Source organism: Globicephala melas, unplaced genomic scaffold (assembly GCF_963455315.2).
Source record: "Globicephala melas unplaced genomic scaffold, mGloMel1.2 SCAFFOLD_309, whole genome shotgun sequence".
Lineage (NCBI taxonomy): Eukaryota > Metazoa > Chordata > Mammalia > Artiodactyla > Delphinidae > Globicephala > Globicephala melas.
Genome location: NW_027207479.1, coordinates 140,113 through 161,571, shown reverse-complemented (window position 1 = coordinate 161,571; position 21,459 = coordinate 140,113). Strand labels below are relative to the sequence as shown.

Below are 21,459 nucleotides of genomic sequence, written 5' to 3'. Positions count from 1 at the left end.
GGTGTGTCCCTCCACAGCTCCCTCCGACAAAAGCCCCCCCCCACCCCGCCCCTCTGGCGTGTCACCGCGGCCGGGTGCGGGAGCGGGATCGAGGGCAGGGGCCGCTTCCCCGGGCCTGCCGGCCACCAGGGGCGGGGTCCTGAGCTCGGCGGGGGGTGTGGGGGCAAGGGTGGCCTTGCCGGGGCTGAGGGGCCGTGGCGACTCATTGGTGGCTCCCGGTGGCTTCGGGCCAGCTGCTGTCGGGCAGGAGGGCCGGCCCGGGCTGCGGCCGGGCTGCGCCTAGGGCCGCGTGGGCGGGCAGGGCCGATGCCCAAGGGACCGCGGGCCCCGGGCCCTGAAGCCTCCGGGGCCACGTCCCTGTGAGCGACGTGCGGGATCTTGGGCGGGGCGCCAAGCGCCGAAGGGTTTGCTGGGTCACGGCCGCCCTGGGCTGGGAGGTGGTCGCCAAACCCTCCGCCGCCGCCCGATACCCGAGACCTCCGTTGCCCCTGCCTGGGCGGGCGAGGGGGCCCTGCCGGGGCGGGCCGGCCGCCAGGCTGGCGTTAAGGCGCCAGCGCCAGCGAAACTGGGCCTCAAGAGGCCGCCCGCGGCCCCCCGCCCCCGTCTACGGCCATACCACCCTGAACGCGCCCGATCTCGTCTGATCTCGGAAGCTAAGCAGGGTCGGGCCTGGTTAGTACTTGGATGGGAGACCGCCTGGGAATACCGGGTGCTGTAGGCTTTTTGCCTCCCGCTCCGCCCGCCTTCTCCTTTACTCGCCCGCGGCGGGGGGGCCGCCGGCTCCGCCCCCGCCGAGCCCCGCTGCAGGCAGTAGTCAAGGTGGGTTTACCTGCCCGAGCAGGAAGCTTGGGCGATGGCAGAAGTGGGAAGAAACTCTTGAGCACAGGTTCTTGGGATCCACGGAGCAGCGCATGCACATGCGATGGGTGCCTACACAGCTGGCTTGCTTGTCTGTGGGGAAAGGCGAGATGGGTCAGGGCCTGGGTTCCTGAGGGGCTGAGAATCAAGGCAGGGATAGAAGAAAGGGGACAGGCCCACATCCCCTGAACCCACGCCGGCGCCCACTCACCTTTGTGGAAAATACGATTGAAAAGTGCCCGCAAGAATCTCTTCAGATGCCTCCAGAGTTGAGGCAAGAAGGGGAGGGGGGAGGCCGGGAGCAGGGTGAGCCCTGAAATCCAACCCTTGTCCCGGTCACACCCCAGCAGCCCTCCCACCTCAGCCCCTTCAAGACCCCAGGGCTCCCCCAACCGCGCTGCACAGATCCTGCCCTGACCATAGTCACCATGTTGATCCCCACGTTGAGCAAGATGAAGCTGACCGGGATCAGAAGAATTGAGTATCCTTGCTCCTGGCATTTCCTGGGGATGGGGCCAGTGAACGGCTCGGCTCGGTAGTAGTTTCGCTCACCCATGGCCGTTGGTCCCAGGACTGCCTGGGCCCTCTGCCCTCCAGTTTTAACTGGGAGCCAGACTGGGTCATAATGGGGCAGGTGGTGAGGTCACAGTGAGGGAGGGGGATGAAAAGGAGGGCCCAGAGTGGCATTCCCTGGTAACCAGGGTCAGGTAAGCTGAGCCTGGACAGTCAAACAGGGCCCGGTGGCCGGCATACATCCCCTCGAGCGGTCATTCATTCGCTCACCGCCCGCTGACTCACTTGTTCAAATGACACATTGCGTCTCTTGGCCCCTCTTGAGACTAGGAAGACCTTGGCCTCAGAGGCCTGCTGAAGGCCTGGCTGGAGTCCAGAGCCTCAGCCTTCTTCATGCCCTTCACTGGGCCTGGAGCTGGACCTGCCCAGATGTGGAACCTCCCAGTTTGGAAGCAACTTCTTGTATGAGGCTCTCTGTGGACAGGGACAGCTGAGACACAGAGGAGGTGCCCAGAGACCAGGGGTTTGGAGTCTGCAGCTGCAGATGTACTTAGTGCATGGTATAGGACCAGGAGGGGCCTGCTGGCAGAACTGTGGCCACTAAACCAAAGGGACCCTCAGGCCAAGAAGGGGACACTGGCTTCTTATTGCAGGAAGCCAAGCGCAGGGACCCAGGCTGGCAGAAGGAGTGGCGCTTCCAAGCCACAGACCACCAATGTTTCCTGGACTCTGGCGCTCTTTATTCCTCTCTCCATGCCCTGCCGCCCCCTGCCCCTGCCCCCATTTGCTGCTGGTAAGTTCACTTTCCCAGTCTGGCTCCCGTGCAGAGAGGGCCTGGAGGCCGAGGTGGAAGGTAGCAGCGAGTTGGCCCGCGCTTGGCCCTCCTGCGGTTGCCGCTTCAGCACCAGACTGTCATACACCTGGTAGTTGGCATTGCCTCCCGGGTTCCGGCTGAGTGGCATGAAGGTGGGCGGGGGTGGAGGGTGCTCGGTAGCCTGGACGTCGGGCAGGAGGTGAGAGGGGCGGAGGAGCAGCGCTGAGCTGGGAGCCGGGGCCCGCTGGTCCAAGGCCTCGGCCAGTACCGTGAGGGAGGCGGAGGTGGCCACAGGGCGCCGCAAGGGCAGGATCTCAGCCCATTCGGCCGCCGGGTGCCGCACCTCGTGGGGATCGCGGGAGTAATCCAAGTGTCCCGTGGAGGGATGCAGGCTGCGGTTGGACTCGCTGTGAGCACAGCTGGGGAGGCTACGTCTGTGGGCCGGTGGGGTGTCGCGCTACCAGGCGTCGGGCCGGTAGACCCGAGGCAACAGAGCGGATGGAGGCTCAGAGCCCTCCAGACCCAGACTCCGCCATGGGCCCAGTTGCCGTCCTTTCGGCCCGCGAGCCCCTCGACCTGCACCTGGCCGCCCCCACCGGCGCCCAGCCCCGGCGCCGCCACCTGTGTGCCGGTATGTCCCTCCACAGCTCCCTCCGTCAAAAGCCCCCCCCCACCCCGCCCCTCTGGCGTGTCACCGCGGCCGGGTGCGGGAGCGGGATCGAGGGCAGGGGCCGCTTCCCCGGGCCTGCCGGCCACCAGGGGCGGGGTCCTGAGCTCGGCGGGGGGTGTGGGGGCAAGGGTGGCCTTGCCGGGGCTGAGGGGCCGTGGCGACTCAATGGTGGCTCCCGGTGGCTTCGGGCCAGCTGCTGTCGGGCAGGAGGGCCGGCCTGGGCTGCGGCCGGGCTGTGCCTAGGGCCGCGTGGGCGGGCAGGGCCGATGCCCAAGGGACCGCGGGCCCCGGGCCCTGAAGCCTCCGGGGCCACGTCCCTGTGAGCGACGTGCGGGATCTTGGGCGGGGCGCCAAGCGCCGAAGGGTTTGCTGGGTCACGGCCGCCCTGGGCTGGGAGGTGGTCGCCAAACCCTCCGCCGCCGCCCGATACCCGAGACCTCCGTTGCCCCTGCCTGGGCGGGCGAGGGGGCCCTGCCGGGGCGGGCCGGCCGCCAGGCTGGCGTTAAGGCGCCAGCGCCAGCGAAACTGGGCCTCAAGAGGCCGCCCGCGGCCCCCCGCCCCCGTCTACGGCCATACCACCCTGAACGCGCCCGATCTCGTCTGATCTCGGAAGCTAAGCAGGGTCGGGCCTGGTTAGTACTTGGATGGGAGACCGCCTGGGAATACCGGGTGCTGTAGGCTTTTTGCCTCCCGCTCCGCCCGCCTTCTCCTTTACTCGCCCGCGGCGGGGGGGCCGCCGGCTCCGCCCCCGCCGAGCCCCGCTGCAGGCAGTAGTCAAGGTGGGTTTACCTGCCCGAGCAGGAAGCTTGGGCGATGGCAGAAGTGGGAAGAAACTCTTGAGCACAGGTTCTTGGGATCCACGGAGCAGCGCATGCACATGCGATGGGTGCCTACACAGCTGGCTTGCTTGTCTGTGGGGAAAGGCGAGATGGGTCAGGGCCTGGGTTCCTGAGGGGCTGAGAATCAAAGCAGGGATAGAAGAAAGGGGACAGGCCCACATCCCCTGAACCCACGCCGGCGCCCACTCACCTTTGTGGAAAATACGATTGAAAAGTGCCCGCAAGAATCTCTTCAGATGCCTCCAGAGTTGAGGCAAGAAGGGGAGGGGGGAGGCCGGGAGCAGGGTGAGCCCTGAAATCCAACCCTTGTCCCGGTCACACCCCAGCAGCCCTCCCACCTCAGCCCCTTCAAGACCCCAGGGCTCCCCCAACCGCGCTGCACAGATCCTGCCCTGACCATAGTCACCATGTTGATCCCCACGTTGAGCAAGATGAAGCTGACCGGGATCAGAAGAATTGAGTATCCTTGCTCCTGGCATTTCCTGGGGATGGGGCCAGTGAACGGCTCGGCTCGGTAGTAGTTTCGCTCACCCATGGCCGTTGGTCCCAGGACTGCCTGGGCCCTCTGCCCTCCAGTTTTAACTGGGAGCCAGACTGGGTCATAATGGGGCAGGTGGTGAGGTCACAGTGAGGGAGGGGGATGAAAAGGAGGGCCCAGAGTGGCATTCCCTGGTAACCAGGGTCAGGTAAGCTGAGCCTGGACAGTCAAACAGGGCCCGGTGGCCGGCATACATCCCCTCGAGCGGTCATTCATTCGCTCACCGCCCGCTGACTCACTTGTTCAAATGACACATTGCGTCTCTTGGCCCCTCTTGAGACTAGGAAGACCTTGGCCTCAGAGGCCTGCTGAAGGCCTGGCTGGAGTCCAGAGCCTCAGCCTTCTTCATGCCCTTCACTGGGCCTGGAGCTGGACCTGCCCAGATGTGGAACCTCCCAGTTTGGAAGCAACTTCTTGTATGAGGCTCTCTGTGGACAGGGACAGCTGAGACACAGAGGAGGTGCCCAGAGACCAGGGGTTTGGAGTCTGCAGCTGCAGATGTACTTAGTGCATGGTATAGGACCAGGAGGGGCCTGCTGGCAGAACTGTGGCCACTAAACCAAAGGGACCCTCAGGCCAAGAAGGGGACACTGGCTTCTTATTGCAGGAAGCCAAGCGCAGGGACCCAGGCTGGCAGAAGGAGTGGTGCTTCCAAGCCACAGACCACCAATGTTTCCTGGACTCTGGCGCTCTTTATTCCTCTCTCCATGCCCTGCCGCCCCCTGCCCCTGCCCCCATTTGCTGCTGGTAAGTTCACTTTCCCAGTCTGGCTCCCGTGCAGAGAGGGCCTGGAGGCCGAGGTGGAAGGTAGCAGCGAGTTGGCCCGCGCTTGGCCCTCCTGCGGTTGCCGCTTCAGCACCAGACTGTCATACACCTGGTAGTTGGCATTGCCTCCCGGGTTCCGGCTGAGTGGCATGAAGGTGGGCGGGGGTGGAGGGTGCTCGGTAGCCTGGACGTCGGGCAGGAGGTGAGAGGGGCGGAGGAGCAGCGCTGAGCTGGGAGCCGGGGCCCGCTGGTCCAAGGCCTCGGCCAGTACCGTGAGGGAGGCGGAGGTGGCCACAGGGCGCCGCAAGGGCAGGATCTCAGCCCATTCGGCCGCCGGGTGCCGCACCTCGTGGGGATCGCGGGAGTAATCCAAGTGTCCCGTGGAGGGATGCAGGCTGCGGTTGGACTCGCTGTGAGCACAGCTGGGGAGGCTACGTCTGTGGGCCGGTGGGGTGTCGCGCTACCAGGCGTCGGGCCGGTAGACCCGAGGCAACAGAGCGGATGGAGGCTCAGAGCCCTCCAGACCCAGACTCCGCCATGGGCCCAGTTGCCGTCCTTTCGGCCCGCGAGCCCCTCGACCTGCACCTGGCCGCCCCCACCGGCGCCCAGCCCCGGCGCCGCCACCTGTGTGCCGGTATGTCCCTCCACAGCTCCCTCCGTCAAAAGCCCCCCCCCACCCCGCCCCTCTGGCGTGTCACCGCGGCCGGGTGCGGGAGCGGGATCGAGGGCAGGGGCCGCTTCCCCGGGCCTGCCGGCCACCAGGGGCGGGGTCCTGAGCTCGGCGGGGGGTGTGGGGGCAAGGGTGGCCTTGCCGGGGCTGAGGGGCCGTGGCGACTCATTGGTGGCTCCCGGTGGCTTCGGGCCAGCTGCTGTCGGGCAGGAGGGCCGGCCCGGGCTGCGGCCGGGCTGCGCCTAGGGCCGCGTGGGCGGGCAGGGCCGATGCCCAAGGGACCGCGGGCCCCGGGCCCTGAAGCCTCCGGGGCCACGTCCCTGTGAGCGACGTGCGGGATCTTGGGCGGGGCGCCAAGCGCCGAAGGGTTTGCTGGGTCACGGCCGCCCTGGGCTGGGAGGTGGTCGCCAAACCCTCCGCCGCCGCCCGATACCCGAGACCTCCGTTGCCCCTGCCTGGGCGGGCGAGGGGGCCCTGCCGGGGCGGGCCGGCCGCCAGGCTGGCGTTAAGGCGCCAGCGCCAGCGAAACTGGGCCTCAAGAGGCCGCCCGCGGCCCCCCGCCCCCGTCTACGGCCATACCACCCTGAACGCGCCCGATCTCGTCTGATCTCGGAAGCTAAGCAGGGTCGGGCCTGGTTAGTACTTGGATGGGAGACCGCCTGGGAATACCGGGTGCTGTAGGCTTTTTGCCTCCCGCTCCGCCCGCCTTCTCCTTTACTCGCCCGCGGCGGGGGGGCCGCCGGCTCCGCCCCCGCCGAGCCCCGCTGCAGGCAGTAGTCAAGGTGGGTTTACCTGCCCGAGCAGGAAGCTTGGGCGATGGCAGAAGTGGGAAGAAACTCTTGAGCACAGGTTCTTGGGATCCACGGAGCAGCGCATGCACATGCGATGGGTGCCTACACAGCTGGCTTGCTTGTCTGTGGGGAAAGGCGAGATGGGTCAGGGCCTGGGTTCCTGAGGGGCTGAGAATCAAGGCAGGGATAGAAGAAAGGGGACAGGCCCACATCCCCTGAACCCACGCCGGCGCCCACTCACCTTTGTGGAAAATACGATTGAAAAGTGCCCGCAAGAATCTCTTCAGATGCCTCCAGAGTTGAGGGAAGAAGGGGAGGGGGGAGGCCGGGAGCAGGGTGAGCCCTGAAATCCAACCCTTATCCCGGTCACACCCCAGCAGCCCTCCCACCTCAGCCCCTTCAAGACCCCAGGGCTCCCCCAACCGCGCTGCACAGATCCTGCCCTGACCATAGTCACCATGTTGATCCCCACGTTGAGCAAGATGAAGCTGACCGGGATCAGAAGAATTGAGTATCCTTGCTCCTGGCATTTCCTGGGGATGGGGCCAGTGAACGGCTCGGCTCGGTAGTAGTTTCGCTCACCCATGGCTGTTGGTCCCAGGACTGCCTGGGCCCTCTGCCCTCCAGTTTTAACTGGGAGCCAGACTGGGTCATAATGGGGCAGGTGGTGAGGTCACAGTGAGGGAGGGGGATGAAAAGGAGGGCCCAGAGTGGCATTCCCTGGTAACCAAGGTCAGGTAAGCTGAGCCTGGACAGTCAAACAGGGCCCGGTGGCCGGCATACATCCCCTCGAGTGGTCATTCATTCGCTCACCGCCCGCTGACTCACTTGTTCAAATGACACATTGCGTCTCTTGGCCCCTCTTGAGACTAGGAAGACCTTGGCCTCAGAGGCCTGCTGAAGGCCTGGCTGGAGTCCAGAGCCTCAGCCTTCTTCATGCCCTTCACTGGGCCTGGAGCTGGACCTGCCCAGATGTGGAACCTCCCAGTTTGGAAGCAACTTCTTGTATGAGGCTCTCTGTGGACAGGGACAGCTGAGACACAGAGGAGGTGCCCAGAGACCAGGGGTTTGGAGTCTGCAGCTGCAGATGTACTTAGTGCATGGTATAGGACCAGGAGGGGCCTGCTGGCAGAACTGTGGCCACTAAACCAAAGGGACCCTCAGGCCAAGAAGGGGACACTGGCTTCTTATTGCAGGAAGCCAAGCGCAGGGACCCAGGCTGGCAGAAGGAGTGGCGCTTCCAAGCCACAGACCACCAATGTTTCCTGGACTCTGGCGCTCTTTATTCCTCTCTCCATGCCCTGCCGCCCCCTGCCCCTGCCCCCACTTGCTGCTGGTAAGTTCATTTTCCCAGTCTGGCTCCCGTGCAGAGAGGGCCTGGAGGCCGAGGTGGAAGGTAGCAGCGAGTTGGCCCGCGCTTGGCCCTCCTGCGGTTGCCGCTTCAGCACCAGACTGTCATACACCTGGTAGTTGGCATTGCCTCCCGGGTTCCGGCTGAGTGGCATGAAGGTGGGCGGGGGTGGAGGGTGCTCGGTAGCCTGGACGTCGGGCAGGAGGTGAGAGGGGCGGAGGAGCAGCGCTGAGCTGGGAGCCGGGGCCCGCTGGTCCGAGGCCTCGGCCAGTACCGTGAGGGAGGCGGAGGTGGCCACAGGGCGCCGCAAGGGCAGGATCTCAGCCCATTCGGCCGCCGGGTGCCGCACCTCGTGGGGATCGCGGGAGTAATCCAAGTGTCCCGTGGAGGGATGCAGGCTGCGGTTGGACTCGCTGTGAGCACAGCTGGGGAGGCTACGTCTCTGGGCCGGTGGGGTGTCGCGCTACCAGGCGTCGGGCCGGTAGACCCGAGGCACCAGAGCGGATGGAGGCTCAGAGCCCTCCAGACCCAGACTCCGCCATGGGCCCAGTTGCCGTCCTTTCGGCCCGCGAGCCCCTCGACCTGCACCTGGCCGCCCCCACCGGCGCCCAGCCCCGGCGCCGCCACCTGTGTGCCGGTGTGTCCCTCCACAGCTCCCTCCGACAAAAGCCCCCCCCCACCCCGCCCCTCTGGCGTGTCACCGCGGCCGGGTGCGGGAGCGGGATCGAGGGCAGGGGCCGCTTCCCCGGGCCTGCCGGCCACCAGGGGCGGGGTCCTGAGCTCGGCGGGGGGTGTGGGGGCAAGGGTGGCCTTGCCGGGGCTGAGGGGCCGTGGCGACTCAATGGTGGCTCCTGGTGGCTTCGGGCCAGCTGCTGTCGGGCAGGAGGGCCGGCCTGGGCTGCGGCCGGGCTGTGCCTAGGGCCGCGTGGGCGGGCAGGGCCGATGCCCAAGGGACCGCGGGCCCCGGGCCCTGAAGCCTCCGGGGCCACGTCCCTGTGAGCGACGTGCGGGATCTTGGGCGGGGCGCCAAGCGCCGAAGGGTTTGCTGGGTCACGGCCGCCCTGGGCTGGGAGGTGGTCGCCAAACCCTCCGCCGCCGCCCGATACCCGAGACCTCCGTTGCCCCTGCCTGGGCGGGCGAGGGGGCCCTGCCGGGGCGGGCCAGCCGCCAGGCTGGCGTTAAGGCGCCAGCGCCAGCGAAACTGGGCCTCAAGAGGCCGCCCGCGGCCCCCCGCCCCCGTCTACGGCCATACCACCCTGAACGCGCCCGATCTCGTCTGATCTCGGAAGCTAAGCAGGGTCGGGCCTGGTTAGTACTTGGATGGGAGACCGCCTGGGAATACCGGGTGCTGTAGGCTTTTTGCCTCCCGCTCCGCCCGCCTTCTCCTTTACTCGCCCGCGGCGGGGGGGCCGCCGGCTCCGCCCCCGCCGAGCCCCGCTGCAGGCAGTAGTCAAGGTGGGTTTACCTGCCCGAGCAGGAAGCTTGGGCGATGGCAGAAGTGGGAAGAAACTCTTGAGCACAGGTTCTTGGGATCCACGGAGCAGCGCATGCACATGCGATGGGTGCCTACACAGCTGGCTTGCTTGTCTGTGGGGAAAGGCGAGATGGGTCAGGGCCTGGGTTCCTGAGGGGCTGAGAATCAAAGCAGGGATAGAAGAAAGGGGACAGGCCCACATCCCCTGAACCCACGCCGGCGCCCACTCACCTTTGTGGAAAATACGATTGAAAAGTGCCCGCAAGAATCTCTTCAGATGCCTCCAGAGTTGAGGCAAGAAGGGGAGGGGGGAGGCCGGGAGCAGGGTGAGCCCTGAAATCCAACCCTTGTCCCGGTCACACCCCAGCAGCCCTCCCACCTCAGCCCCTTCAAGACCCCAGGGCTCCCCCAACCGCGCTGCACAGATCCTGCCCTGACCATAGTCACCATGTTGATCCCCACGTTGAGCAAGATGAAGCTGACCGGGATCAGAAGAATTGAGTATCCTTGCTCCTGGCATTTCCTGGGGATGGGGCCAGTGAACGGCTCGGCTCGGTAGTAGTTTCGCTCACCCATGGCCGTTGGTCCCAGGACTGCCTGGGCCCTCTGCCCTCCAGTTTTAACTGGGAGCCAGACTGGGTCATAATGGGGCAGGTGGTGAGGTCACAGTGAGGGAGGGGGATGAAAAGGAGGGCCCAGAGTGGCATTCCCTGGTAACCAGGGTCAGGTAAGCTGAGCCTGGACAGTCAAACAGGGCCCGGTGGCCGGCATACATCCCCTCGAGCGGTCATTCATTCGCTCACCGCCCGCTGACTCACTTGTTCAAATGACACATTGCGTCTCTTGGCCCCTCTTGAGACTAGGAAGACCTTGGCCTCAGAGGCCTGCTGAAGGCCTGGCTGGAGTCCAGAGCCTCAGCCTTCTTCATGCCCTTCACTGGGCCTGGAGCTGGACCTGCCCAGATGTGGAACCTCCCAGTTTGGAAGCAACTTCTTGTATGAGGCTCTCTGTGGACAGGGACAGCTGAGACACAGAGGAGGTGCCCAGAGACCAGGGGTTTGGAGTCTGCAGCTGCAGATGTACTTAGTGCATGGTATAGGACCAGGAGGGGCCTGCTGGCAGAACTGTGGCCACTAAACCAAAGGGACCCTCAGGCCAAGAAGGGGACACTGGCTTCTTATTGCAGGAAGCCAAGCGCAGGGACCCAGGCTGGCAGAAGGAGTGGCGCTTCCAAGCCACAGACCACCAATGTTTCCTGGACTCTGGCGCTCTTTATTCCTCTCTCCATGCCCTGCCGCCCCCTGCCCCTGCCCCCATTTGCTGCTGGTAAGTTCACTTTCCCAGTCTGGCTCCCGTGCAGAGAGGGCCTGGAGGCCGAGGTGGAAGGTAGCAGCGAGTTGGCCCGCGCTTGGCCCTCCTGCGGTTGCCGCTTCAGCACCAGACTGTCATACACCTGGTAGTTGGCATTGCCTCCCGGGTTCCGGCTGAGTGGCATGAAGGTGGGCGGGGGTGGAGGGTGCTCGGTAGCCTGGACGTCGGGCAGGAGGTGAGAGGGGCGGAGGAGCAGCGCTGAGCTGGGAGCCGGGGCCCGCTGGTCCAAGGCCTCGGCCAGTACCGTGAGGGAGGCGGAGGTGGCCACAGAGCGCCGCAAGGGCAGGATCTCAGCCCATTCGGCCGCCGGGTGCCGCACCTCGTGGGGATCGCGGGAGTAATCCAAGTGTCCCGTGGAGGGATGCAGGCTGCGGTTGGACTCGCTGTGAGCACAGCTGGGGAGGCTACGTCTGTGGGCCGGTGGGGTGTCGCGCTACCAGGCGTCGGGCCGGTAGACCCGAGGCAACAGAGCGGATGGAGGCTCAGAGCCCTCCAGACCCAGACTCCGCCATGGGCCCAGTTGCCGTCCTTTCGGCCCGCGAGCCCCTCGACCTGCACCTGGCCGCCCCCACCGGCGCCCAGCCCCGGCGCCGCCACCTGTGTGCCGGTATGTCCCTCCACAGCTCCCTCCGTCAAAAGCCCCCCCCCACCCCGCCCCTCTGGCGTGTCACCGCGGCCGGGTGCGGGAGCGGGATCGAGGGCAGGGGCCGCTTCCCCGGGCCTGCCGGCCACCAGGGGCGGGGTCCTGAGCTCGGCGGGGGGTGTGGGGGCAAGGGTGGCCTTGCCGGGGCTGAGGGGCCGTGGCGACTCAATGGTGGCTCCCGGTGGCTTCGGGCCAGCTGCTGTCGGGCAGGAGGGCCGGCCCGGGCTGCGGCCGGGCTGCGCCTAGGGCCGCGTGGGCGGGCAGGGCCGATGCCCAAGGGACCGCGGGCCCCGGGCCCTGAAGCCTCCGGGGCCACGTCCCTGTGAGCGACGTGCGGGATCTTGGGCGGGGCGCCAAGCGCCGAAGGGTTTGCTGGGTCACGGCCGCCCTGGGCTGGGAGGTGGTCGCCAAACCCTCCGCCGCCGCCCGATACCCGAGACCTCCGTTGCCCCTGCCTGGGCGGGCGAGGGGGCCCTGCCGGGGCGGGCCGGCCGCCAGGCTGGCGTTAAGGCGCCAGCGCCAGCGAAACTGGGCCTCAAGAGGCCGCCCGCGGCCCCCCGCCCCCGTCTACGGCCATACCACCCTGAACGCGCCCGATCTCGTCTGATCTCGGAAGCTAAGCAGGGTCGGGCCTGGTTAGTACTTGGATGGGAGACCGCCTGGGAATACCGGGTGCTGTAGGCTTTTTGCCTCCCGCTCCGCCCGCCTTCTCCTTTACTCGCCCGCGGCGGGGGGGCCGCCGGCTCCGCCCCCGCCGAGCCCCGCTGCAGGCAGTAGTCAAGGTGGGTTTACCTGCCCGAGCAGGAAGCTTGGGCGATGGCAGAAGTGGGAAGAAACTCTTGAGCACAGGTTCTTGGGATCCACGGAGCAGCGCATGCACATGCGATGGGTGCCTACACAGCTGGCTTGCTTGTCTGTGGGGAAAGGCGAGATGGGTCAGGGCCTGGGTTCCTGAGGGGCTGAGAATCAAGGCAGGGATAGAAGAAAGGGGACAGGCCCACATCCCCTGAACCCACGCCGGCGCCCACTCACCTTTGTGGAAAATACGATTGAAAAGTGCCCGCAAGAATCTCTTCAGATGCCTCCAGAGTTGAGGGAAGAAGGGGAGGGGGGAGGCCGGGAGCAGGGTGAGCCCTGAAATCCAACCCTTATCCCGGTCACACCCCAGCAGCCCTCCCACCTCAGCCCCTTCAAGACCCCAGGGCTCCCCCAACCGCGCTGCACAGATCCTGCCCTGACCATAGTCACCATGTTGATCCCCACGTTGAGCAAGATGAAGCTGACCGGGATCAGAAGAATTGAGTATCCTTGCTCCTGGCATTTCCTGGGGATGGGGCCAGTGAACGGCTCGGCTCGGTAGTAGTTTCGCTCACCCATGGCTGTTGGTCCCAGGACTGCCTGGGCCCTCTGCCCTCCAGTTTTAACTGGGAGCCAGACTGGGTCATAATGGGGCAGGTGGTGAGGTCACAGTGAGGGAGGGGGATGAAAAGGAGGGCCCAGAGTGGCATTCCCTGGTAACCAAGGTCAGGTAAGCTGAGCCTGGACAGTCAAACAGGGCCCGGTGGCCGGCATACATCCCCTCGAGTGGTCATTCATTCGCTCACCGCCCGCTGACTCACTTGTTCAAATGACACATTGCGTCTCTTGGCCCCTCTTGAGACTAGGAAGACCTTGGCCTCAGAGGCCTGCTGAAGGCCTGGCTGGAGTCCAGAGCCTCAGCCTTCTTCATGCCCTTCACTGGGCCTGGAGCTGGACCTGCCCAGATGTGGAACCTCCCAGTTTGGAAGCAACTTCTTGTATGAGGCTCTCTGTGGACAGGGACAGCTGAGACACAGAGGAGGTGCCCAGAGACCAGGGGTTTGGAGTCTGCAGCTGCAGATGTACTTAGTGCATGGTATAGGACCAGGAGGGTCCTGCTGGCAGAACTGTGGCCACTAAACCAAAGGGACCCTCAGGCCAAGAAGGGGACACTGGCTTCTTATTGCAGGAAGCCAAGCGCAGGGACCCAGGCTGGCAGAAGGAGTGGCGCTTCCAAGCCACAGACCACCAATGTTTCCTGGACTCTGGCGCTCTTTATTCCTCTCTCCATGCCCTGCCGCCCCCTGCCCCTGCCCCCACTTGCTGCTGGTAAGTTCATTTTCCCAGTCTGGCTCCCGTGCAGAGAGGGCCTGGAGGCCGAGGTGGAAGGTAGCAGCGAGTTGGCCCGCGCTTGGCCCTCCTGCGGTTGCCGCTTCAGCACCAGACTGTCATACACCTGGTAGTTGGCATTGCCTCCCGGGTTCCGGCTGAGTGGCATGAAGGTGGGCGGGGGTGGAGGGTGCTCGGTAGCCTGGACGTCGGGCAGGAGGTGAGAGGGGCGGAGGAGCAGCGCTGAGCTGGGAGCCGGGGCCCGCTGGTCCGAGGCCTCGGCCAGTACCGTGAGGGAGGCGGAGGTGGCCACAGGGCGCCGCAAGGGCAGGATCTCAGCCCATTCGGCCGCCGGGTGCCGCACCTCGTGGGGATCGCGGGAGTAATCCAAGTGTCCCGTGGAGGGATGCAGGCTGCGGTTGGACTCGCTGTGAGCACAGCTGGGGAGGCTACGTCTCTGGGCCGGTGGGGTGTCGCGCTACCAGGCGTCGGGCCGGTAGACCCGAGGCACCAGAGCGGATGGAGGCTCAGAGCCCTCCAGACCCAGACTCCGCCATGGGCCCAGTTGCCGTCCTTTCGGCCCGCGAGCCCCTCGACCTGCACCTGGCCGCCCCCACCGGCGCCCAGCCCCGGCGCCGCCACCTGTGTGCCGGTGTGTCCCTCCACAGCTCCCTCCGACAAAAGCCCCCCCCCACCCCGCCCCTCTGGTGTGTCACCGCGGCCGGGTGCGGGAGCGGGATCGAGGGCAGGGGCCGCTTCCCCGGGCCTGCCGGCCACCAGGGGCGGGGTCCTGAGCTCGGCGGGGTGTGTGGGGGCAAGGGTGGCCTTGCCGGGGCTGAGGGGCCGTGGCGACTCAATGGTGGCTCCTGGTGGCTTCGGGCCAGCTGCTGTCGGGCAGGAGGGCCGGCCTGGGCTGCAGCCGGGCTGTGCCTAGGGCCGCGTGGGCGGGCAGGGCCGATGCCCAAGGGACCGCGGGCCCCGGGCCCTGAAGCCTCCGGGGCCACGTCCCTGTGAGCGACGTGCGGGATCTTGGGCGGGGCGCCAAGCGCCGAAGGGTTTGCTGGGTCACGGCCGCCCTGGGCTGGGAGGTGGTCGCCAAACCCTCCGCCGCCGCCCGATACCCGAGACCTCCGTTGCCCCTGCCTGGGCGGGCGAGGGGGCCCTGCCGGGGCGGGCCGGCCGCCAGGCTGGCGTTAAGGCGCCAGCGCCAGCGAAACTGGGCCTCAAGAGGCCGCCCGCGGCCCCCCGCCCCCGTCTACGGCCATACCACCCTGAACGCGCCCGATCTCGTCTGATCTCGGAAGCTAAGCAGGGTCGGGCCTGGTTAGTACTTGGATGGGAGACCGCCTGGGAATACCGGGTGCTGTAGGCTTTTTGCCTCCCGCTCCGCCCGCCTTCTCCTTTACTCGCCCGCGGCGGGGGGGCCGCCGGCTCCGCCCCCGCCGAGCCCCGCTGCAGGCAGTAGTCAAGGTGGGTTTACCTGCCCGAGCAGGAAGCTTGGGCGATGGCAGAAGTGGGAAGAAACTCTTGAGCACAGGTTCTTGGGATCCACGGAGCAGCGCATGCACATGCGATGGGTGCCTACACAGCTGGCTTGCTTGTCTGTGGGGAAAGGCGAGATGGGTCAGGGCCTGGGTTCCTGAGGGGCTGAGAATCAAAGCAGGGATAGAAGAAAGGGGACAGGCCCACATCCCCTGAACCCACGCCGGCGCCCACTCACCTTTGTGGAAAATACGATTGAAAAGTGCCCGCAAGAATCTCTTCAGATGCCTCCAGAGTTGAGGCAAGAAGGGGAGGGGGGAGGCCGGGAGCAGGGTGAGCCCTGAAATCCAACCCTTGTCCCGGTCACACCCCAGCAGCCCTCCCACCTCAGCCCCTTCAAGACCCCAGGGCTCCCCCAACCGCGCTGCACAGATCCTGCCCTGACCATAGTCACCATGTTGATCCCCACGTTGAGCAAGATGAAGCTGACCGGGATCAGAAGAATTGAGTATCCTTGCTCCTGGCATTTCCTGGGGATGGGGCCAGTGAACGGCTCGGCTCGGTAGTAGTTTCGCTCACCCATGGCCGTTGGTCCCAGGACTGCCTGGGCCCTCTGCCCTCCAGTTTTAACTGGGAGCCAGACTGGGTCATAATGGGGCAGGTGGTGAGGTCACAGTGAGGGAGGGGGATGAAAAGGAGGGCCCAGAGTGGCATTCCCTGGTAACCAGGGTCAGGTAAGCTGAGCCTGGACAGTCAAACAGGGCCCGGTGGCCGGCATACATCCCCTCGAGCGGTCATTCATTCGCTCACCGCCCGCTGACTCACTTGTTCAAATGACACATTGCGTCTCTTGGCCCCTCTTGAGACTAGGAAGACCTTGGCCTCAGAGGCCTGCTGAAGGCCTGGCTGGAGTCCAGAGCCTCAGCCTTCTTCATGCCCTTCACTGGGCCTGGAGCTGGACCTGCCCAGATGTGGAACCTCCCAGTTTGGAAGCAACTTCTTGTATGAGGCTCTCTGTGGACAGGGACAGCTGAGACACAGAGGAGGTGCCCAGAGACCAGGGGTTTGGAGTCTGCAGCTGCAGATGTACTTAGTGCATGGTATAGGACCAGGAGGGGCCTGCTGGCAGAACTGTGGCCACTAAACCAAAGGGACCCTCAGGCCAAGAAGGGGACACTGGCTTCTTATTGCAGGAAGCCAAGCGCAGGGACCCAGGCTGGCAGAAGGAGTGGCGCTTCCAAGCCACAGACCACCAATGTTTCCTGGACTCTGGCGCTCTTTATTCCTCTCTCCATGCCCTGCCGCCCCCTGCCCCTGCCCCCATTTGCTGCTGGTAAGTTCACTTTCCCAGTCTGGCTCCCGTGCAGAGAGGGCCTGGAGGCCGAGGTGGAAGGTAGCAGCGAGTTGGCCCGCGCTTGGCCCTCCTGCGGTTGCCGCTTCAGCACCAGACTGTCATACACCTGGTAGTTGGCATTGCCTCCCGGGTTCCGGCTGAGTGGCATGAAGGTGGGCGGGGGTGGAGGGTGCTCGGTAGCCTGGACGTCGGGCAGGAGGTGAGAGGGGCGGAGGAGCAGCGCTGAGCTGGGAGCCGGGGCCCGCTGGTCCAAGGCCTCGGCCAGTACCGTGAGGGAGGCGGAGGTGGCCACAGGGCGCCGCAAGGGCAGGATCTCAGCCCATTCGGCCGCCGGGTGCCGCACCTCGTGGGGATCGCGGGAGTAATCCAAGTGTCCCGTGGAGGGATGCAGGCTGCGGTTGGACTCGCTGTGAGCACAGCTGGGGAGGCTACGTCTGTGGGCCGGTGGGGTGTCGCGCTACCAGGCGTCGGGCCGGTAGACCCGAGGCAACAGAGCGGATGGAGGCTCAGAGCCCTCCAGACCCAGACTCCGCCATGGGCCCAGTTGCCGTCCTTTCGGCCCGCGAGCCCCTCGACCTGCACCTGGCCGCCCCCACCGGCGCCCAGCCCCGGCGCCGCCACCTGTGTGCCGGTATGTCCCTCCACAGCTCCCTCCGTCAAAAGCCCCCCCCCACCCCGCCCCTCTGGCGTGTCACCGCGGCCGGGTGCGGGAGCGGGATCGAGGGCAGGGGCCGCTTCCCCGGGCCTGCCGGCCACCAGGGGCGGGGTCCTGAGCTCGGCGGGGGGTGTGGGGGCAAGGGTGGCCTTGCCGGGGCTGAGGGGCCGTGGCGACTCAATGGTGGCTCCCGGTGGCTTCGGGCCAGCTGCTGTCGGGCAGGAGGGCCGGCCCGGGCTGCGGCCGGGCTGCGCCTAGGGCCGCGTGGGCGGGCAGGGCCGATGCCCAAGGGACCGCGGGCCCCGGGCCCTGAAGCCTCCGGGGCCACGTCCCTGTGAGCGACGTGCGGGATCTTGGGCGGGGCGCCAAGCGCCGAAGGGTTTGCTGGGTCACGGCCGCCCTGGGCTGGGAGGTGGTCGCCAAACCCTCCGCCGCCGCCCGATACCCGAGACCTCCGTTGCCCCTGCCTGGGCGGGCGAGGGGGCCCTGCCGGGGCGGGCCGGCCGCCAGGCTGGCGTTAAGGCGCCAGCGCCAGCGAAACTGGGCCTCAAGAGGCCGCCCGCGGCCCCCCGCCCCCGTCTACGGCCATACCACCCTGAACGCGCCCGATCTCGTCTGATCTCGGAAGCTAAGCAGGGTCGGGCCTGGTTAGTACTTGGATGGGAGACCGCCTGGGAATACCGGGTGCTGTAGGCTTTTTGCCTCCCGCTCCGCCCGCCTTCTCCTTTACTCGCCCGCGGCGGGGGGGCCGCCGGCTCCGCCCCCGCCGAGCCCCGCTGCAGGCAGTAGTCAAGGTGGGTTTACCTGCCCGAGCAGGAAGCTTGGGCGATGGCAGAAGTGGGAAGAAACTCTTGAGCACAGGTTCTTGGGATCCACGGAGCAGCGCATGCACATGCGATGGGTGCCTACACAGCTGGCTTGCTTGTCTGTGGGGAAAGGCGAGATGGGTCAGGGCCTGGGTTCCTGAGGGGCTGAGAATCAAGGCAGGGATAGAAGAAAGGGGACAGGCCCACATCCCCTGAACCCACGCCGGCGCCCACTCACCTTTGTGGAAAATACGATTGAAAAGTGCCCGCAAGAATCTCTTCAGATGCCTCCAGAGTTGAGGGAAGAAGGGGAGGGGGGAGGCCGGGAGCAGGGTGAGCCCTGAAATCCAACCCTTATCCCGGTCACACCCCAGCAGCCCTCCCACCTCAGCCCCTTCAAGACCCCAGGGCTCCCCCAACCGCGCTGCACAGATCCTGCCCTGACCATAGTCACCATGTTGATCCCCACGTTGAGCAAGATGAAGCTGACCGGGATCAGAAGAATTGAGTATCCTTGCTCCTGGCATTTCCTGGGGATGGGGCCAGTGAACGGCTCGGCTCGGTAGTAGTTTCGCTCACCCATGGCCGTTGGTCCCAGGACTGCCTGGGCCCTCTGCCCTCCAGTTTTAACTGGGAGCCAGACTGGGTCATAATGGGGCAGGTGGTGAGGTCACAGTGAGGGAGGGGGATGAAAAGGAGGGCCCAGAGTGGCATTCCCTGGTAACCAAGGTCAGGTAAGCTGAGCCTGGACAGTCAAACAGGGCCCGGTGGCCGGCATACATCCCCTCGAGTGGTCATTCATTCGCTCACCGCCCGCTGACTCACTTGTTCAAATGACACATTGCGTCTCTTGGCCCCTCTTGAGACTAGGAAGACCTTGGCCTCAGAGGCCTGCTGAAGGCCTGGCTGGAGTCCAGAGCCTCAGCCTTCTTCATGCCCTTCACTGGGCCTGGAGCTGGACCTGCCCAGATGTGGAACCTCCCAGTTTGGAAGCAACTTCTTGTATGAGGCTCTCTGTGGACAGGGACAGCTGAGACACAGAGGAGGTGCCCAGAGACCAGGGGTTTGGAGTCTGCAGCTGCAGATGTACTTAGTGCATGGTATAGGACCAGGAGGGGCCTGCTGGCAGAACTGTGGCCACTAAACCAAAGGGACCCTCAGGCCAAGAAGGGGACACTGGCTTCTTATTGCAGGAAGCCAAGCGCAGGGACCCAGGCTGGCAGAAGGAGTGGCGCTTCCAAGCCACAGACCACCAATGTTTCCTGGACTCTGGCGCTCTTTATTCCTCTCTCCATGCCCTGCCGCCCCCTGCCCCTGCCCCCACTTGCTGCTGGTAAGTTCATTTTCCCAGTCTGGCTCCCGTGCAGAGAGGGCCTGGAGGCCGAGGTGGAAGGTAGCAGCGAGTTGGCCCGCGCTTGGCCCTCCTGCGGTTGCCGCTTCAGCACCAGACTGTCATACACCTGGTAGTTGGCATTGCCTCCCGGGTTCCGGCTGAGTGGCATGAAGGTGGGCGGGGGTGGAGGGTGCTCGGTAGCCTGGACGTCGGGCAGGAGGTGAGAGGGGCGGAGGAGCAGCGCTGAGCTGGGAGCCGGGGCCCGCTGGTCCGAGGCCTCGGCCAGTACCGTGAGGGAGGCGGAGGTGGCCACAGGGCGCCGCAAGGGCAGGATCTCAGCCCATTCGGCCGCCGGGTGCCGCACCTCGTGGGGATCGCGGGAGTAATCCAAGTGTCCCGTGGAGGGATGCAGGCTGCGGTTGGACTCGCTGTGAGCACAGCTGGGGAGGCTACGTCTGTGGGCCGGTGGGGTGTCGCGCTACCAGGCGTCGGGCCGGTAGACCCGAGGCACCAGAGCGGATGGAGGCTCAGAGCCCTCCAGACCCAGACTCCGCCATGGGCCCAGTTGCCGTCCTTTCGGCCCGCGAGCCCCTCGACCTGCACCTGGCCGCCCCCACCGGCGCCCAGCCCCGGCGCCGCCACCTGTGTGCCGGTGTGTCCCTCCACAGCTCCCTCCGACAAAAGCCCCCCCCCACCCCGCCCCTCTGGCGTGTCACCGCGGCCGGGTGCGGGAGCGGGATCGAGGGCAGGGGCCGCTTCCCCGGGCCTGCCGGCCACCAGGGGCGGGGTCCTGAGCTCGGCGGGGTGTGTGGGGGCAAGGGTGGCCTTGCCGGGGCTGAGGGGCCGTGGCGACTCAATGGTGGCTCCTGGTGGCTTCGGGCCAGCTGCTGTCGGGCAGGAGGGCCGGCCTGGGCTGCGGCCGGGCTGTGCCTAGGGCCGCGTGGGCGGGCAGGGCCGATGCCCAAGGGACCGCGGGCCCCGGGCCCTGAAGCCTCCGGGGCCACGTCCCTGTGAGCGACGTGCGGGATCTTGGGCGGGGCGCCAAGCGCCGAAGGGTTTGCTGGGTCACGGCCGCCCTGGGCTGGGAGGTGGTCGCCAAACCCTCCGCCGCCGCCCGATACCCGAGACCTCCGTTGCCCCTGCCTGGGCGGGCGAGGGGGCCCTGCCGGGGCGGGCCGGCCGCCAGGCTGGCGTTAAGGCGCCAGCGCCAGCGAAACTGGGCCTCAAGAGGCCGCCCGCGGCCCCCCGCCCCCGTCTACGGCCATACCACCCTGAACGCGCCCGATCTCGTCTGATCTCGGAAGCTAAGCAGGGTCGGGCCTGGTTAGTACTTGGATGGGAGACCGCCTGGGAATACCGGGTGCTGTAGGCTTTTTGCCTCCCGCTCCGCCCGCCTTCTCCTTTACTCGCCCGCGGCGGGGGGGCCGCCGGCTCCGCCCCCGCCGAGCCCCGCTGCAGGCAGTAGTCAAGGTGGGTTTACCTGCCCGAGCAGGAAGCTTGGGCGATGGCAGAAGTGGGAAGAAACTCTTGAGCACAGGTTCTTGGGATCCACGGAGCAGCGCATGCACATGCGATGGGTGCCTACACAGCTGGCTTGCTTGTCTGTGGGGAAAGGCGAGATGGGTCAGGGCCTGGGTTCCTGAGGGGCTGAGAATCAAGGCAGGGATAGAAGAAAGGGGACAGGCCCACATCCCCTGAACCCACGCCGGCGCCCACTCACCTTTGTGGAAAATACGATTGAAAAGTGCCCGCAAGAATCTCTTCAGATGCCTCCAGAGTTGAGGGAAGAAGGGGAGGGGGGAGGCCGGGAGCAGGGTGAGCCCTGAAATCCAACCCTTGTCCCGGTCACACCCCAGCAGCCCTCCCACCTCAGCCCCTTCAAGACCCCAGGGCTCCCCCAACCGCGCTGCACAGATCCTGCCCTGACCATAGTCACCATGTTGATCCCCACGTTGAGCAAGATGAAGCTGACCGGGATCAGAAGAATTGAGTATCCTTGCTCCTGGCATTTCCTGGGGATGGGGCCAGTGAACGGCTCGGCTCGGTAGTAGTTTCGCTCACCCATGGCCGTTGGTCCCAGGACTGCCTGGGCCCTCTGCCCTCCAGTTTTAACTGGGAGCCAGACTGGGTCATAATGGGGCAGGTGGTGAGGTCACAGTGAGGGAGGGGGATGAAAAGGAGGGCCCAGAGTGGCATTCCCTGGTAACCAGGGTCAGGTAAGCTGAGCCTGGACAGTCAAACAGGGCCCGGTGGCCGGCATACATCCCCTCGAGCGGTCATTCATTCGCTCACCGCCCGCTGACTCACTTGTTCAAATGACACATTGCGTCTCTTGGCCCCTCTTGAGACTAGGAAGACCTTGGCCTCAGAGGCCTGCTGAAGGCCTGGCTGGAGTCCAGAGCCTC

General features: G+C 66.1%; 8 non-coding genes across 8 annotated transcripts; all 8 read left to right on the top strand.

Moving 5' to 3' along the window:
- Window positions 1-602: 602 nt before the first annotated feature.
- LOC132594732 (5S ribosomal RNA) lies at window positions 603-721 on the top strand. The gene has a single exon (XR_009560901.1). It is a non-coding gene; the product is annotated as a 5S ribosomal RNA (ribosomal RNA).
- Window positions 722-3,417: 2,696 nt separating this feature from the next.
- Window positions 3,418-3,536, top strand: LOC132594731 (5S ribosomal RNA). The gene has a single exon (XR_009560900.1). It is a non-coding gene; the product is annotated as a 5S ribosomal RNA (ribosomal RNA).
- A 2,696-nt stretch (window positions 3,537-6,232) lies between these two features.
- LOC132594730 (5S ribosomal RNA) lies at window positions 6,233-6,351 on the top strand. The gene has a single exon (XR_009560899.1). It is a non-coding gene; the product is annotated as a 5S ribosomal RNA (ribosomal RNA).
- Window positions 6,352-9,047: 2,696 nt separating this feature from the next.
- LOC132594729 (5S ribosomal RNA) lies at window positions 9,048-9,166 on the top strand. The gene has a single exon (XR_009560898.1). It is a non-coding gene; the product is annotated as a 5S ribosomal RNA (ribosomal RNA).
- A 2,696-nt stretch (window positions 9,167-11,862) lies between these two features.
- LOC132594728 (5S ribosomal RNA) lies at window positions 11,863-11,981 on the top strand. Its single transcript, XR_009560897.1, has one exon. It is a non-coding gene; the product is annotated as a 5S ribosomal RNA (ribosomal RNA).
- Window positions 11,982-14,677: 2,696 nt separating this feature from the next.
- Window positions 14,678-14,796, top strand: LOC132594727 (5S ribosomal RNA). Its single transcript, XR_009560896.1, has one exon. It is a non-coding gene; the product is annotated as a 5S ribosomal RNA (ribosomal RNA).
- Window positions 14,797-17,492: 2,696 nt separating this feature from the next.
- LOC132594725 (5S ribosomal RNA) lies at window positions 17,493-17,611 on the top strand. Its single transcript, XR_009560894.1, has one exon. It is a non-coding gene; the product is annotated as a 5S ribosomal RNA (ribosomal RNA).
- A 2,696-nt stretch (window positions 17,612-20,307) lies between these two features.
- Window positions 20,308-20,426, top strand: LOC132594724 (5S ribosomal RNA). The gene has a single exon (XR_009560893.1). It is a non-coding gene; the product is annotated as a 5S ribosomal RNA (ribosomal RNA).
- Window positions 20,427-21,459: the final 1,033 nt, after the last annotated feature.